The sequence below is a fragment of the Peromyscus eremicus genome, chromosome 12, assembly GCF_949786415.1.
Source record: "Peromyscus eremicus chromosome 12, PerEre_H2_v1, whole genome shotgun sequence".
NCBI lineage: Eukaryota > Metazoa > Chordata > Mammalia > Rodentia > Cricetidae > Peromyscus > Peromyscus eremicus.
In genome coordinates this window covers 41,186,050-41,200,730 of record NC_081428.1, presented here as the reverse complement: position 1 = coordinate 41,200,730, position 14,681 = coordinate 41,186,050, and positions in this window count along the sequence as shown.

Below are 14,681 nucleotides of genomic sequence, written 5' to 3'. Positions count from 1 at the left end.
CTTATTCTATTAAAAAAAAACTTCTCATATGTAGCATGCCATTCACATTTTCTTCTATTTTAACAGAGATTTACTAAGCATTTTCACAATGAAGACTTTTATGAAAAATAAAAGCAACAGTAGAGCAAGAAGTAATTAGTTTGACTGAGCTGTGTGTGTATTTATTCTGAGCCCCCAGTCTCTGCTGCTTCAGAGGAATTCTGTGTGAACACTGTAGAATTCTTACAATCCAAAGTCCATGACTTTGGTGAAGGAGTAATCATTATTTCTCCGTAAGAAAAAAATTTTATTGCCAAAAAAAAAAAGCCTGAAGTGAGGTAATTTACCATTAAATATGAACAAGTGTGAAGGGTTGTTCTAGAAAGGGGGAGATAGAAAGTAAGCAAAAACAGTATAGTAAGTAAATGGTGACAAAAGGAATGAGTTAGATTTGGTAGTTTTGACAGAGTGCTAAGAATTTGCATGCAAACAGTTTTCAGCAAAATAAGGACCACATATAAAGTAGCTACAAAGTTTAATACTTTATGAAAGGAAAATAAAGTTTGCAGTTTTAGAAGTTAGAATTCCAAAATTAGTCAGTTGTAGCTGTTTGGCTTGAAAGGCATGGTCATGCCAGGACCATGTGTCCATGAGATCATGTTAAAGTAAAAAGCTGAAGACCCCAGGGGTCAAGTTCATTCTTTTACAAGAGCTTGCTCCGAAGGTTACTGACAGGGATCCCAACAGAACTACACAAATCCCTTCAAAGGACAATACCCAGAGCAGCCTAACTACTGTATGCCTGACCCAGCAGGCTATTAAAGCTTCAACACAAACCTCTGACAGAGCAATCAGGGGGGACACCCAGAAATTATAGCCATACCATTTTTGCTAAAGGTAAAAGTGGAAAGAATTCACTACATTGAAAAGGACACAGCTGCTTACTTCAGATAATTTGATGCAAGCAATTTAAAAATCAATTTGTATATTTTAGCTCCAGAATATTTCTACTCATTTTAGCTTAATACATTTCCATTTAGACTTACTGACAAACTCAATGTTCTAAAGAAAAACTGTTATGAAAGGAAAGTGAAAGGAAAGCCATATCAAGGTATGTGAAACTGATACTGTAATTCATATATGATAATGTTAGAAAATAACTAAAACACAATTTTCTCATTATTTTGTCATAGTTCTCTCACATTTAATGAGTGTGTGGGAGGCTTAGGGCAGCATAATTGATACAACAGCCTGGTATGTCTTATGTCTTAGAAGGAAAGGGATAGAAAAATGTAATAATTTTCCTTCAAATTTGGCTTCAGAGTAGAGACCATGATCTAGTTGCTGAGTAAGACTTCAATAATTAACCAAATAACTGATACTTAATAGGATCTAAACAAATGCCAAAAGCACACAGGAACAACTGAGATTAGACCCGAGTCTCTAAAGTCATATTTGCTGAACGGTATTTGCAAAGCACAGTGGGAAGTTATTATATGATATATCAATTTGAAAAGATTCTTCATCAGGTTAAGTTATCCATTTCCCAAAGCTGGTCATGTGCTGGAGTTTTCAAGATACACAGAACCAATGAGAATAGGTTGTTCTCTATTCAAAAGTGAGTGTTGGCTACACTGCATCTCAGTCATTCTTAGAGCCGAGGGAGGATGCCAAAGCCCTTACCAGTGTTGGGAAGGTCGGCTCCTGTCTTTACCAAACTCTGGTGATTTCTAACCCATCTTTTTTCCCAGAGCCCTTTGTCTTCTGGCTGCTGACACAGGGTCACTGCGTGCCACCTAGCAGTGCTGGGCAGGCTTCTCAGAGGCTTGTGGAAGGGAGGCAGAAGCAGGGCTCTGCCTTGAGAGATTTTTTTTTTCCTGGCCTAGTTTTGCAAGTATCCCATGAGTTCCAATTGTATCCTCTGGTGGAATAGCCTTCCCTGCCTTCTGTGGCTGCTGCAGAAGAGTGGGCCCCCAGAAGCCTATGAGGTAGAAGGCTACCCAATCACTCCTCCTGGCCTCCGATGTGTTCGTGGACACCGGAGGACCAGGGTGTAGGCAGATACTGCCCACTCAGAACATCATAAAACAGATTTTTAAATGCTATTTTCTCATACATTATGTCCGATTGCAGTTTCCTCTCCATTCTCTTCTCTCAGTCCCTGCCAAACCTCTTCCCTCCTTACTCTGCCTCTGTTTCCCTTCAGAAAAGGGCAGGCCTCTCAGGGATATCAATTGAACATGGGATTCCAAGTTGCAATAAGACTCGTCACATTCTCTCCTATTAAGGTTTGACGAGGCAACCCAGGAAGAAAAGGATCCCCCAAACAGGCAAAAGAGTGACAGCCCGTGCTCCCACCGTTAGGAGTCTCACAAGAAGGGCAAACAGCACAACCAAATGCAGAGCCGACGGCCTAGGTCAGACCCATGTAGGCTCCCTGATCATCGATCGGCTCAGTCTCTGTGAACCCAGGCACTTGCCCAGACCCCTGCCTTGGCCATTCCACAGCCACGAGAAGTTGAGAAAAAGACCCAACAGGATATAGGCCCCTGGCGCACCATGATGCGCCCTTGAACCCCCGACCTTGGGCCTAGTTCTAGTTACAAAAACACCCACCAGATTTCCCCATATGGTAGAAGAAGCCAATTAAAAGTTACAACTAGCAGGTTCATGAAAAAGAAAAAAAAAAAAAACATGTAGTAAACACAGCAATAGCTGAAAGAGATTATAGTTTTCCTGCAGCTGCAAGCTGACCAAGGACAGCACCAACCTTGAGTCTGTTTCTATATAGTCTGTAGACCTCAAACCTCTCCCTGCCGTTGTTTTATCCCCTATAAAAACTGTGCCTCACTGCTATTCAGGGTCTCTCCTGTTCTGCTGCTGCATCAGACAGAGAGGTCCAAGTTAACTCTCAACAATAAAAAGAAGCTTTGCTTTTGCATCAGATTTGATGTTTTGGTGGTCTTTGGGGGACTCTGTGTACAACACCTATTTTCCATGGTTGGTTGATTCTGTGGGTTTTCTTGTGGTACCCTTGACCCCTCTAGCTCCTACAATCCTTTCTTCCTCTCTTCAGAAGGATTCCCTGAGCTCTGTCTGAAGTTCGTCTGTGGATCTCTGTGTCTGCTCCTATCACTTGCTGGATGAAGCCTTTTATGATGATTATGCTAGGCTCTGGTATATGAGTATAAGAGAGTATTATTAGGAATTATTTCATTGACTTCTTTTGTTTGGTTCTATCCTAGATCTCTGGCCTGTCCAGATTCTGGTTCCTGGCTATCCAGACAGTGCCAGAAGTGGGCTCACTCTCATGGTATGGGCCTCTAGCTGGACCAGTCATTGGTTGGCAACTCTATAATTTCTGCAACACCTTTACCCCAGCACAGGCAGGAAAAACTGTAGGTCAAAGGTTTTGTGGCTGGGTTGGTGTCCTAATCCCTCCACTTGAAGCCTTGCCTGGTTACAGAAGAAGGCCAGTTCAGGCTCCTTATTCACCCTTGCTAGGAGTCTTAGCTAGGGTCCTCCCTGGGAGTTTCCATTGCAGTAGGTTTCTATCTTGCCCCCAAATTTGTCCTCCAATTCCAGTTGTCTCTCCCAGCACTTGCTCCCTTCATCTTTCCACCTGATCTCTCCTGTTCTATCCCCGTCCACCCTCAATCTACCAGCAAAATCTATTGCATTTTTCCATTCCTTTCCCAGAGAGTTTCATGCATTTCTCCCCACTGTTTGAGCTCCCCTTGTTCCTTAGTCTCTAGGGTTCTGTGGATTGTAGCATGATTATCCTCTATTTTACAGCTAATACCCACTTAGAAGTGAGTACATGCCATGCTTGTCTCTCTGGATTTGGGGTTACCTCCCTTAGGATGATTTTTTTTTCTAGTTCCATCCATTTGCCTGAAAATTTTATGATGTCATTGTTTTTAACAACTGAGTAAAACACCATTGTGTAAGTGTAATACATTTTTTTTTATTCTTTCTTCAGTTGAGGGACATCTAGGTTGTTTCCATGTTCTGGTTATTATGAATAAAGCTGCGATGAACACAGTTGAGCAAGTAGTTTTGGGATAGTGTGGGGCATCCTTCTAGTATATGCCCAGGAGTGAGATAGCTTGGCCTTGAGGTAGATCCATTCCCAATTTTATGATAAATGGCCATTTTGACCTCTAAAGTGGCTGTAGAAATTTGCACTCGCACCAGCAATGGAAGAGTGTTCCCCTTGCTCCACGTCCTCTCCAGCATGAGTTGTCACTTGTGTTTTTTATCTTGGCCCTTCAGACAGGTGTAAAATGGAATTTCAGAGTCATTTTGATCTACACTTACCTAATGGCTAAGGATGGTGAACATTTAAGTGTTTAAGTTAAGAATTCTCAGTTTAGATCTATACCCCATTTTAATTGGATTATTTGCTTTGTTGATGTCTAGTTTCTTGAGTTCTTCATGTATTTTGAATTTAGTCTTCTGTCAAATGTAGAGATGGTGAATATCTTTTCCCATTCTGTAAGCTACCATTTTGTTCTGTTGATAGTGTCCTTCACCTTACAGAGACTTTTCATATGAAGCAGCTATTCACTCTTCTCAATAACTAGCTCAGGCATGGAAGACTCCTGCATACAAAATCCTGACACCAACACCTCAGAGGGCTATGTCCTGTGCTTGTACCCATCTGCTAACACCTTAATGACTATAGTAATATGAGCTATTCTATTGAATTTGTTTCTAACTTTTTTGCAAACTCCCCCAAACAGTGCAATAAACGTTTTGGATCAATAACAAAAAAGGAATCAAAAGGAAAATTCATATTTAGACAATATAAAGATGCATATATGCATAGTTGGATGGATGATGAGAAGGCATTTATCAGCAGAATTGGCACATAATCTTATTGAGGCTGTGAATTCCCATGGTAAATCATCTATAAAGTGGAGACATTGGAATGTTGGTAGTGTGGTTGAGTCCAGGTCTCAAGGTCTACAGACCACGAAAGTTTTCCATGTTAACTCCCAGTCAAGGATAAAAGGACTGAGAACCCAGATCAACATATTCTTGCTAAAGGCACGAGCATCTATAGGTAAGAGATTGTAAAATTATGAAATCCAAGAGGAGTTCCCAGTTTCCAGCTACGAGGGAGGGGAAAAAGTCTCTTACAGAGCCCTTTAATTTCTGCCTGAGCTCCTAGCTAAATCACAGGAGGATCTGATCCACTGAGTCAATGAACTTACCCACCAATTTCTTCTGAAAATATCTTTACAGACACACCCAAAAATTCTTTATAGTTCCTCAATAAAGTCAAAGAGGCACCTGAAATTGACCATCACTGATAACTGTATGTTGTACCTCAATAATTCTCTGCTATATTCTCTTGCCAGCTCTGATAAACTTTCAATGAACTCTCTTGAGGATCACACTACCTAGAAGACAATGAGAAAGCTTTTAAGGACAGAAATCAATTGAGATTGAATTGACATATTGTAAATGTGGACCTGACTTCCTACTTCAAAAGTTAAGAAATCCCTGCCACAGGTGACTTAGGAGTCCTGTTTGCTTGCACTGTAGCATGCGTGCCTGTTGACATCTTTGCATCCTACTGTATGTGTCCCTTTGTCTCACTTCCTTAAATTATCATCCAGGCAACAATTGTAAACAATTTTGAATAGCTTGGCAAAGACAGAATAGCCGCTGCTCACATGAATAAAGTCCCACTTGTTTCTACTTGGAAACATACCTACTAAAAATGAGACATCTCTTTGTTTACATATTGTACTCACATTTTGGTTTCAAAGACAGCAATTACAAGTGGAAATGTCAGTAATTGTACCCTACTTGATTGCTCTAGGTAAACCTGAGATAAAGGCATGCTTATATCAGTAATGATGGAAAACATGCAATTACATGACTCTTCACATTCTGTTGCATATACATTTTATGCTATATTAGGACAAGGCTTATGAATCAAGCAGAGTACCCATCCAGAAAACATATTTAATTTTGTATAATGTATCACTCTGCTGCTGAGAAATGCATTTGGCTAAATTTTTTATCAAGCTGCGCTACCCATCTTCTCCTTTGTTTCCATAATTTATATTCCTTGTAAACAGAACAGTATCCATTATTTTAAAAATTATTTTTCAATTATGCTATTCCCTTTTTAAGTCAAAACAAGCCAATTAAATGTAATTCTTAGTTATTTTAAGATTGCCTTCCATTTCTCCACTTTATAATAATCGCAAACAATTGTTTGTCATAAAACAAAATCTTCAAAGCATTCAGAATACATTCAGAATGTATTATTCTCAAGAATACAACAAAGTGTCCAAGAATTTCAGAGAAATGAATGTTCCTTCACATGCCTTCAAAAAGCCTAACAAAACTTTTTCTTAAATGAAATTGTTACCTTGAAGTTGATTATAACAATTTCTATGAATGTTAAGTATGCATACATTAGAAGTTTATCTATACATGTAGAATTTAAATATGTATTTCTGAAGAAGTTCTATATAGAACCTAAAATGTGTACACATAGGCCCACTAGCATGACTGAAATTCTATAGGTGCATCTGCTATTAAAATTGTTTCCAAAATTATATACATAAAATATGGAGAGACCCAAAAATAATTTTATGAAGAGTCTAAGATCAGTAACTAATATTTTCAATTTTTGAATTCAAATTAGGCTTTGTCTAAATTATAAATTATAAACTTAAATTTATCTTTGAGATCACCAAAATGAACAACTCCTAATATTATACTCTAAAAATTTATTGTGCTTTGGAATTTTACTGATATATAAGGCTTATCAATAATAAATTTCAGCATTGAGATTATTTGTATTGCTAGTCAATAATACAGAAGACAAAAATGTGATTGAATGGAGTATAAATAATAATTTCAGAAAGCATTAGGGCTCAACACTTTTTTTAGACAGGGAAGATACCTATGATTTTCCATGTCTTTATTGTCTTCTAGGTATATCCTGCACAGTAGCCAAAATCTTCAGATTGCCCCGGTAGCAATGATACTAGATATGTTATACAATCCTTGCCTTCTACATTCCTTTAAGAATGTTTTAGATAATAGGAATTTGTTCAACTCGTGTTGGTTGCATTAACACTAATATATCCATATTTACTTTTCCCTTAGCTCATATGAAGTCTAGTACATAATAATAGACAAATGATACATAGATAGAAATTACTGATGAAGGTTCACAACCTAGTACTGAGACAGAACCGAGAACCAGGGGATCAGTGCGAATGTGAAAGAGAATAAATGAGTTATGGGAGCTGAATCAAAGAGAAAAGAGGCCAAGAACACTCAACAACAACCGTAACAAAGTGTGCTGTTGTGTTCTCCGTACAGTAAGTGAAACCAGAGTCAGTTGTCACAGCTTTGGTTTGGTGTCGAGGTTATAGTTTCTGTTACTGGAATAAAATACCATGACCAAAAACAAGCTCGAAAGGAAAGGATTTGTTTCAACTTCCAATTCTACATCACAGTCCATCATCAAAAGAACCAAGGCAGAAACTGAGGTAGGGACTAAAGAAAGCATGGAGAACTGCTACTACCTAGATTGTTCCCCATGGTTTGCTCAACCTTTATGTAAATATACATGTATATACCCCTTAGGACCATCAGACCAGAGGCAGCACCCTCAAAATTGATCTGGGCCCTCCTACATCACTCACAAATCGAGTGAATGTACCACAGGCTTCCCAACATACTAATCTGGTGGGGGTATTTTCTCAATTGAGGTTCTCCCTAAAATGACTCAGCTTGTATGGACATAAAATTAGCCAGCACAGTTGGGATTTTTGTAGAGGGTAGCAAGAGAGATTTTTTTAAGGGGATCACATATAAGTGGAGTAGATCTGACAAAACACAAAAACAGGATGAGTGAGATAGGTTGTATCCCAAATGTGTGTCTGTCAAAGTTTTGGAGAAACAGACTAAATTTCTGAGGACACTGGAGTCTAAACAAGTGGACTCTGAAACAATATTATCACGAATAGAAGATAAAAATTACTGCTTTTATACATAGTTAGGGGACGTTTTTCTCAGCATTAACTACTTTTTTAAAAAAAATGTTGGAAATGTGTTAAAGAAAATATGTTAGCTTGATGTACAGGGCAAGGCAAGTAAATTGTACTTTCAATGAGTCTCTCTCTTTTGTAAAACTGAAACAAAATAACTGTTGAGTTTAGGATGCCAACATCTCTCTAGGTGGAGAGGGAAAGTATCCACGATTAATTTCCAACTTTAGCAAAGAAAAAGGAAATGGTGTAACATTTTATAGTTATTGAAAAAAAATATCAGTGGTGTGAGGTTAGACAGCTCTCTTGGCTTTCTTCCCTTCTGTTTCAGCCTTGAAACATCTGCCATGGAGGTATTAGTTACAACTAGGTTTGTGGTCCTTTCTCTTATCATTTTTGTTCTATTTCACGAACTCCTATTTCCTATCTCCCTGTATTCATCTGAGCATGTTTGTTTTCTAAGTTATAACTAGGAGTTCAACAACCAAATACATTTAAAAAATATTTGATCTATCTAACATTATAGGACACATGGTATATTACCTATAGAATGAATCAGCAAGGAACCATGCAATTTGGAATTGCTATATCATATTAATCATATAATGTGATCATCAATGAATAAGAAAGATCATTTATGAATTCAGCAAAGAAATTTATGAGGAGTCATAGGAACTTGAAGGGTGAGAAGGACATGAAACATGCTTGTCACAGAGAAAGGCATTAAAAAGTATAAAGCTGACTCATAATAATATAAAATCTGTGGTCTGAGGCTTAAGAAAAGTATTTTCAATTTTAGCAGGATTTCTTTCAGAAGAGAGTGAGAATATAAAAGTAGGAGAAACAGACTTACTTTAAAACAAGCGACTAGATGAAAAAATTTACTCAAAGAACAAATTTACAATAAAGTCAAACTTCAGGAGTGGCAATGCAAAGGGTAACTACTTTCTTAAAGGTTATGGGTGTTTCCCATCTATTAGGGTGGCTTTTACACAATAAGTATCTCTCTGAAATTCACCTCTATTTACAAATATATTTTTCAGGTTGTAAGGATGAGTTTGAGCATCTTTATTAAGAAAGGGAGGAAAAGGTGTTATTAAGAAAAGGAGAAAAAGGCAGAAGGTAACTACATAAATGAAACGATTCTGTGCCTATGTAATTGTTATGATAAAAATCTCATGACCTAACAAGCTGGCCAGCAGCCCACCAGAAACAATGACCTTGCATGTTAATCTTGAAGTTATACTTGAAAGAGTCTTCACAAAGCTTAATAAAATAGTAAACCAACAGAATACCTCCCTAAACCAAGTAAGAATCAACCCACTGACCTATGGGAAAGAGGCTAGTGTTACATGGTCTGTTCTGCTTCAGTACCAAAGCACTTTAATTTACCTTTCTTAATAAGCATCATCTCCAAATTCTTACCTATAAAGATTAATAGAAAAATACATTGTGACTACAAGCAAATTTTATGCATTTTCAAAACATGCCTTTACTAAATAAGAAGAACTAAAGCTAATCTATTAACACATCTAAAGACTATTCTACAAGGGCTTAAAACCAACTCCAGGAACCAGAGTGCTCTTATCATCCCAAGGTGGTGTTTACTTGAGAGGAGGTGTAGCAAAAGAGAAAAGAATACAGTTACTCTGCTGGTGGTCGTGCTCCATTGTTCCTTTTCTTCTATGTCCTTGGCCACGTTCTTTCATTTCCTGGTGCCCCCTTTTCCTTTCTATGAAGGTAATGGTTCTTTCCTAGTGGATTGTTAGGAGAATGAGTGGTGTGTACTCTTTGGTATGAGGAACTTTGTAAGCACTTCATGAAGCCAGTATTTGTAGTACTAAAATATGATTTAGTAAATGCTCAGCAAATATTAGTAGTGACCCGTAACTATTTTCGTATTATTCTCATTTTAAAGTAAAACCAAGGCTTGGTGATTTTTCTATGAATTTCTCAGAGCCACAGAGTATAATAAAGCTCAAAAGATTTCATAATGTTCTGAAAATGTCATTTTATCTTTCCAATATCTTTGGAATCTGTACTCTAAGCACATCCTTTTGTATCAAAAGTAACTCAAACCTAAAGAAAATATGAAGGAAGAGAGGAAATAGTCTACATATTGTAAAATAGAGTGTATTTCAAAATAGATCTCAGTTCTTTCAATGAATTATACCCTCTGTACTAGTAAACTGTATGCCTCCAGGGCAGTACAAGTTTTTGTCAATAACATTTTCTACTTACTATCAACAAGTTGTAAGCATATTACACTCAAAAACTTTTAGCTAGTTATAAATATTTCCCAATATTTGATGGAGGCTAAATTTCTTTATTAACCTATGATTCCTCTCTCCTTATTGCAGTAGTCACATTTAAACAGTGCTGTGACATTTACAAATTAGAAAGCATATAAGATAACATGAGTCTGAATGGAAAAAAGTGCATATGGAGCCTCAGAACAGGCATGGTACAGCCAAGTTCAAAATGCACCCAGCATTGCTCAAGACATTTCATGGGAGGAGAGAAACAGCAACATACTGCATTCGTACACACTTGAGCATGAAAATGCCACAGCCTATTCATAGGCGACAGGTGTTAAATTATAGAAATGTGTATTGTTCATATGTTATTTATGTCTTTCAAGCTTGTTTGACATTATAGAAACAATGTGCCTGGAATTCATGAACAATATTAATAGCATTTACTTGCGCTTTACAATTATCTATTTTTTTCCACTTTCTAATGCCTGTCAGAAAGACAAGGAATGGTAAACGCATCTACACATCCTTTTAACACCAACACACTATGCAAAGAGAAGCCAGTTAGCAGAATGGAATTTGTTTGTACTTGTGCTTCCATACTATCATTTGTGTGATTCACGTGGTGTCAAGTAGGAGGACTTGGTTCAATTGCTTTGAAATGGAGTGACTACATTTCTACCTGTAAGCAGAGAATGATAAACTCAAGGATACAGCAATTGTTGAAAGGTGAAAATGAACAAAGTCAATCTTCTATGTTTTAGGACCATCCTTGACATTTTTGTGCAATAACTCGTAATGCAATTCTCTTGACAGAATTCAAAGTAAGGTATGGATTAGTTCTACTAAATAACTGTAAATATGAATATGGCTTTTGAAAAGCTAAGAGAAAAAAATGTATAGCTATACACATATACATTGTAAAAAATAACTGATCGTATTTAGTAAAATTTTCTTCCATCATACTTATTTTTCAGTTTTCTTTGTATCCAAATTTCTATAAATTAGATAAGTTGTTCCAGAGATATTTGCTGGAGAAATGTAAATGAGTTGCTCCTTAGGAACAAACCATGGAGGAAATAACACAGAAAAAAAAAGTGGAGCTGTGTTGTGAAGATATAGGGTGGTCAATAATCATGTATAGTTTGTATCTATATGAATTTTTAGTGATACATAAAATTCAAAAGTTTAATCTAAGTAATCTTTCCACCACTAATCACAATTTTGAAAATTTTGCACCTTAGGGCCAATCTCCAATGTTACAAATTGATGATGTCATCATTTTGTCATTAATTCAACATCTCAGGTTGAAAACAACATACATTTTGATTGGGAATCTAAATTGCCTTAATCTAGTGAATTATATTTAAACAATTCTTCAGGACAAAGAAGTCTAAAGAAAAAAATTAATAATTAATTGAAGATATATTCAAACATCTTATATTTAGTAAATAGTGTTTCTGAATACCTTAAAATTTGCAAGAAGTACACTGTAAATCCCAGTCTTCATCATTTGGAAGAGAAAGTTACAGCCGAGAGACGCAATGCCCTGGGAGATCTGAAAGAAACACAAACATTTTCTGAATCAAAATGGAGTACCTCTGCCAACTTTAGTAAGAAAAGTAAATGGAGACAGAGAGTTGTGAAAGAAAAGCCCCTCTCTCCTTTCCTCCCTTCCTTCCCCCTCCATCTCCCCCCTCTGTGTGTGTGTGTGTGTGTGTGTGTGTGTGTGTGTGTGCTATGCATGTGTGTCCACATTTTTCTATGTAAGGCTACATGTACATACACATGAATGCAGAGTACAGAGAACATAGGGTCTCTGCTCTGTGGCTTTATATCTGGGTTTATTAAGATAGGATTACCCAGTGAACCTACAGATAGGCTATTTTTGTCTAGGCTGGCTGATCAGCAAACCCCAAATATTCTCCACCTCTCCTTCCCCACCAACTAGTGTTGGTTACAAGTACATAGCTATAACTAGTTTTGATGGTGATCTTGAGGATCCAAACTCGGGTTTTGTTTGCGCAGCAAGAGATCTCTCTTATGGAGATGTTTCTCCTTCTCCATAGAAAGGTTCTTCATTATTTTGGTCTAGTAGGAATATCACAAATGTTACAGAGGTCAAATCAACCTTGAGCAGAAAGTTTTGCAAGGATATCTGCTAGGCTGTCTTTTCAGCCTAGTATGGACACCACTTATATGTCCAATTATGTACAAAAATTATTGTTTGAAAATGTCTGGTGAAGTTTTTCCATCTTTTTCTTTATAAACTGTCTCGAGCTATAAATCCCTTTGACATGTCTACAGTTTTCTATGATACATATAGTCATTTTGCAAAGGCTTATTCTTCCCAAGTAATTATCACCATTCTTTTGAGAATCTCTCTTTTATTATGACTGCTTCTTAGATTGGCAAAATAAATACTAAAGCAGCATTAGTTTAAATGAATATTAATTTGTCTGTAGATATTTGCATTGTACATATATGTGTACCCATACATGACTTGTAATACTTGCGATTGCATTATTAACAGCTTTTCAGAGACACAGGAATACATGAGAAGATATATTTGGGAAATTTAACCATGGGGTCACTAACAATGAGAGAGTTCAAAACAGGAATTCTGTAGTTGACAGAACCAGTAAAGGAAGTTGTCTGTCACCATCTAGATCTGAAAACCTCAGAATCAGGGGAGTCTACAATGAAGTTGTCAACTTGAGTCAAAAGTCCCAGAAGTCTTTGGAGGTTGACAGGTAAAAGTTCCAGCATCTAAAGCTAAAGAACCTGGAATTCTGTTGTCTAAGCTCAGTAACAAAAGGAAAATACAGTCCAGAGCTGAAATGAGGGGTGGGAGGAGAGAGCCTATACAATAATGTTCTATTAAATTCTTCCTTTTTTGTTCATCCAGACTTACCCTAGAGCTCACTGGATTTATTTCCGTTCCCACTGAGAACTGAGAGGTCTTTCCCAGTCAGACCCCAAAATCTAAACATTAGAAATATTATCAACAATCAACAAATTAAAACCGTATTTGGATTTTATTTTATCTGAAAACACATAACCATCAATGCTGGGAGAGGATGTGGAAAGAAGCTTCACACACTACACTCTACTGGTGGCAATGTAAAGAAGTAACTCCTCTGTAGAAGTCAGTGTGAACTTTTCTCAAAAATCTAAAAATACATAAACCATTTGACTCAAAGGCACCAATCAAGAGTCTTTACTTAAAAAATATCAAGTTAATATGTAATAGAGGTATTTTCACACCAGTTATTGCAATACTTTTAACAATAACTAAGCTACAAAACTAACCTAGGTGTCAACAACAAAGAAACAGATGAAGACATTATAATTTTTTAGCTGTATGGAAAAACAAAGCCCTTTGCACGAAAATGGATGCAGCTGTAGATAATAGCATTAATTGAAGTGAGTCTGTCTAAGAAAGATGTTTTATCCATTTGTGCTTCCTAGATATTACACAGATGCATAAAATCACGTATAAATAAATATATGACATGAAAGTAGAGATGAATTGTCTAAAAGAGCAATGTTTAGAGGATAACAGAAGACCGGTGAGAAAGGGATAATATGGAGGTGAAGGGGGTGTGCTTCATGTACAAGATATACTTTTATAAATTAAAATGCAAAGTCGAAAAGGGGCTGGGAATATTGTTCCTGGTGAAATGCTTGCTTTACATGTGTGAAACAGAAAACAACCCCCCCAAAAAATGCTAAAAATAGGGGTTTATGTTTAAAACCGCAAAAGCAGCAAACAAGACTAATGAGTTAAAATAATAGTTATTTAAAAGATTCAGTGAGTTACAATTTGAAATAATTAAAGGGGGAAGAAAAGAAAACCATATTAAGATGCATTAGAATGTTAAGCTAGAAAATTAAATGTTATTTAATTCCAGACATGAAAGACATACTCAAGTTATGAAGTCGATTATGCCATTGGCAGTTAGACTCAGAGGAAGAAAAGCTTTCATTGGTTAGAAAGTATATATTAGAAAAAACTCAAAATAAAGTTAAAAAACAAGTGAAAACACATCTAAATCTTAGATTTTTTTGCAGCCAAATATCAAAATATTCATTAACAAATAAGCAGACAACTACATGCTAGATAGAATGTGAGTTAGTAGCTTTTACTCAGATAATCAAAGAAAATATAGCCAATTTAACTGTATGTCTGATCAAATTAATTTGGTGTTTGGGTTTTAATCAAAACATCTTAGTGAGTCAAACAGCAAGGTTTGGAACAGAATCACTTCCTTAATATAAATATTCCAATATGACAGAAAGGTCACTGGATTGGAATTCACTGGGTAAACATTGTTCTGTTGCCTGTAAAACAATGGTAAGCTTGGCCACAATTTTATCTGGCCAAATTTTGAAGGAAGACAGAGCTAAGAGTATGCAG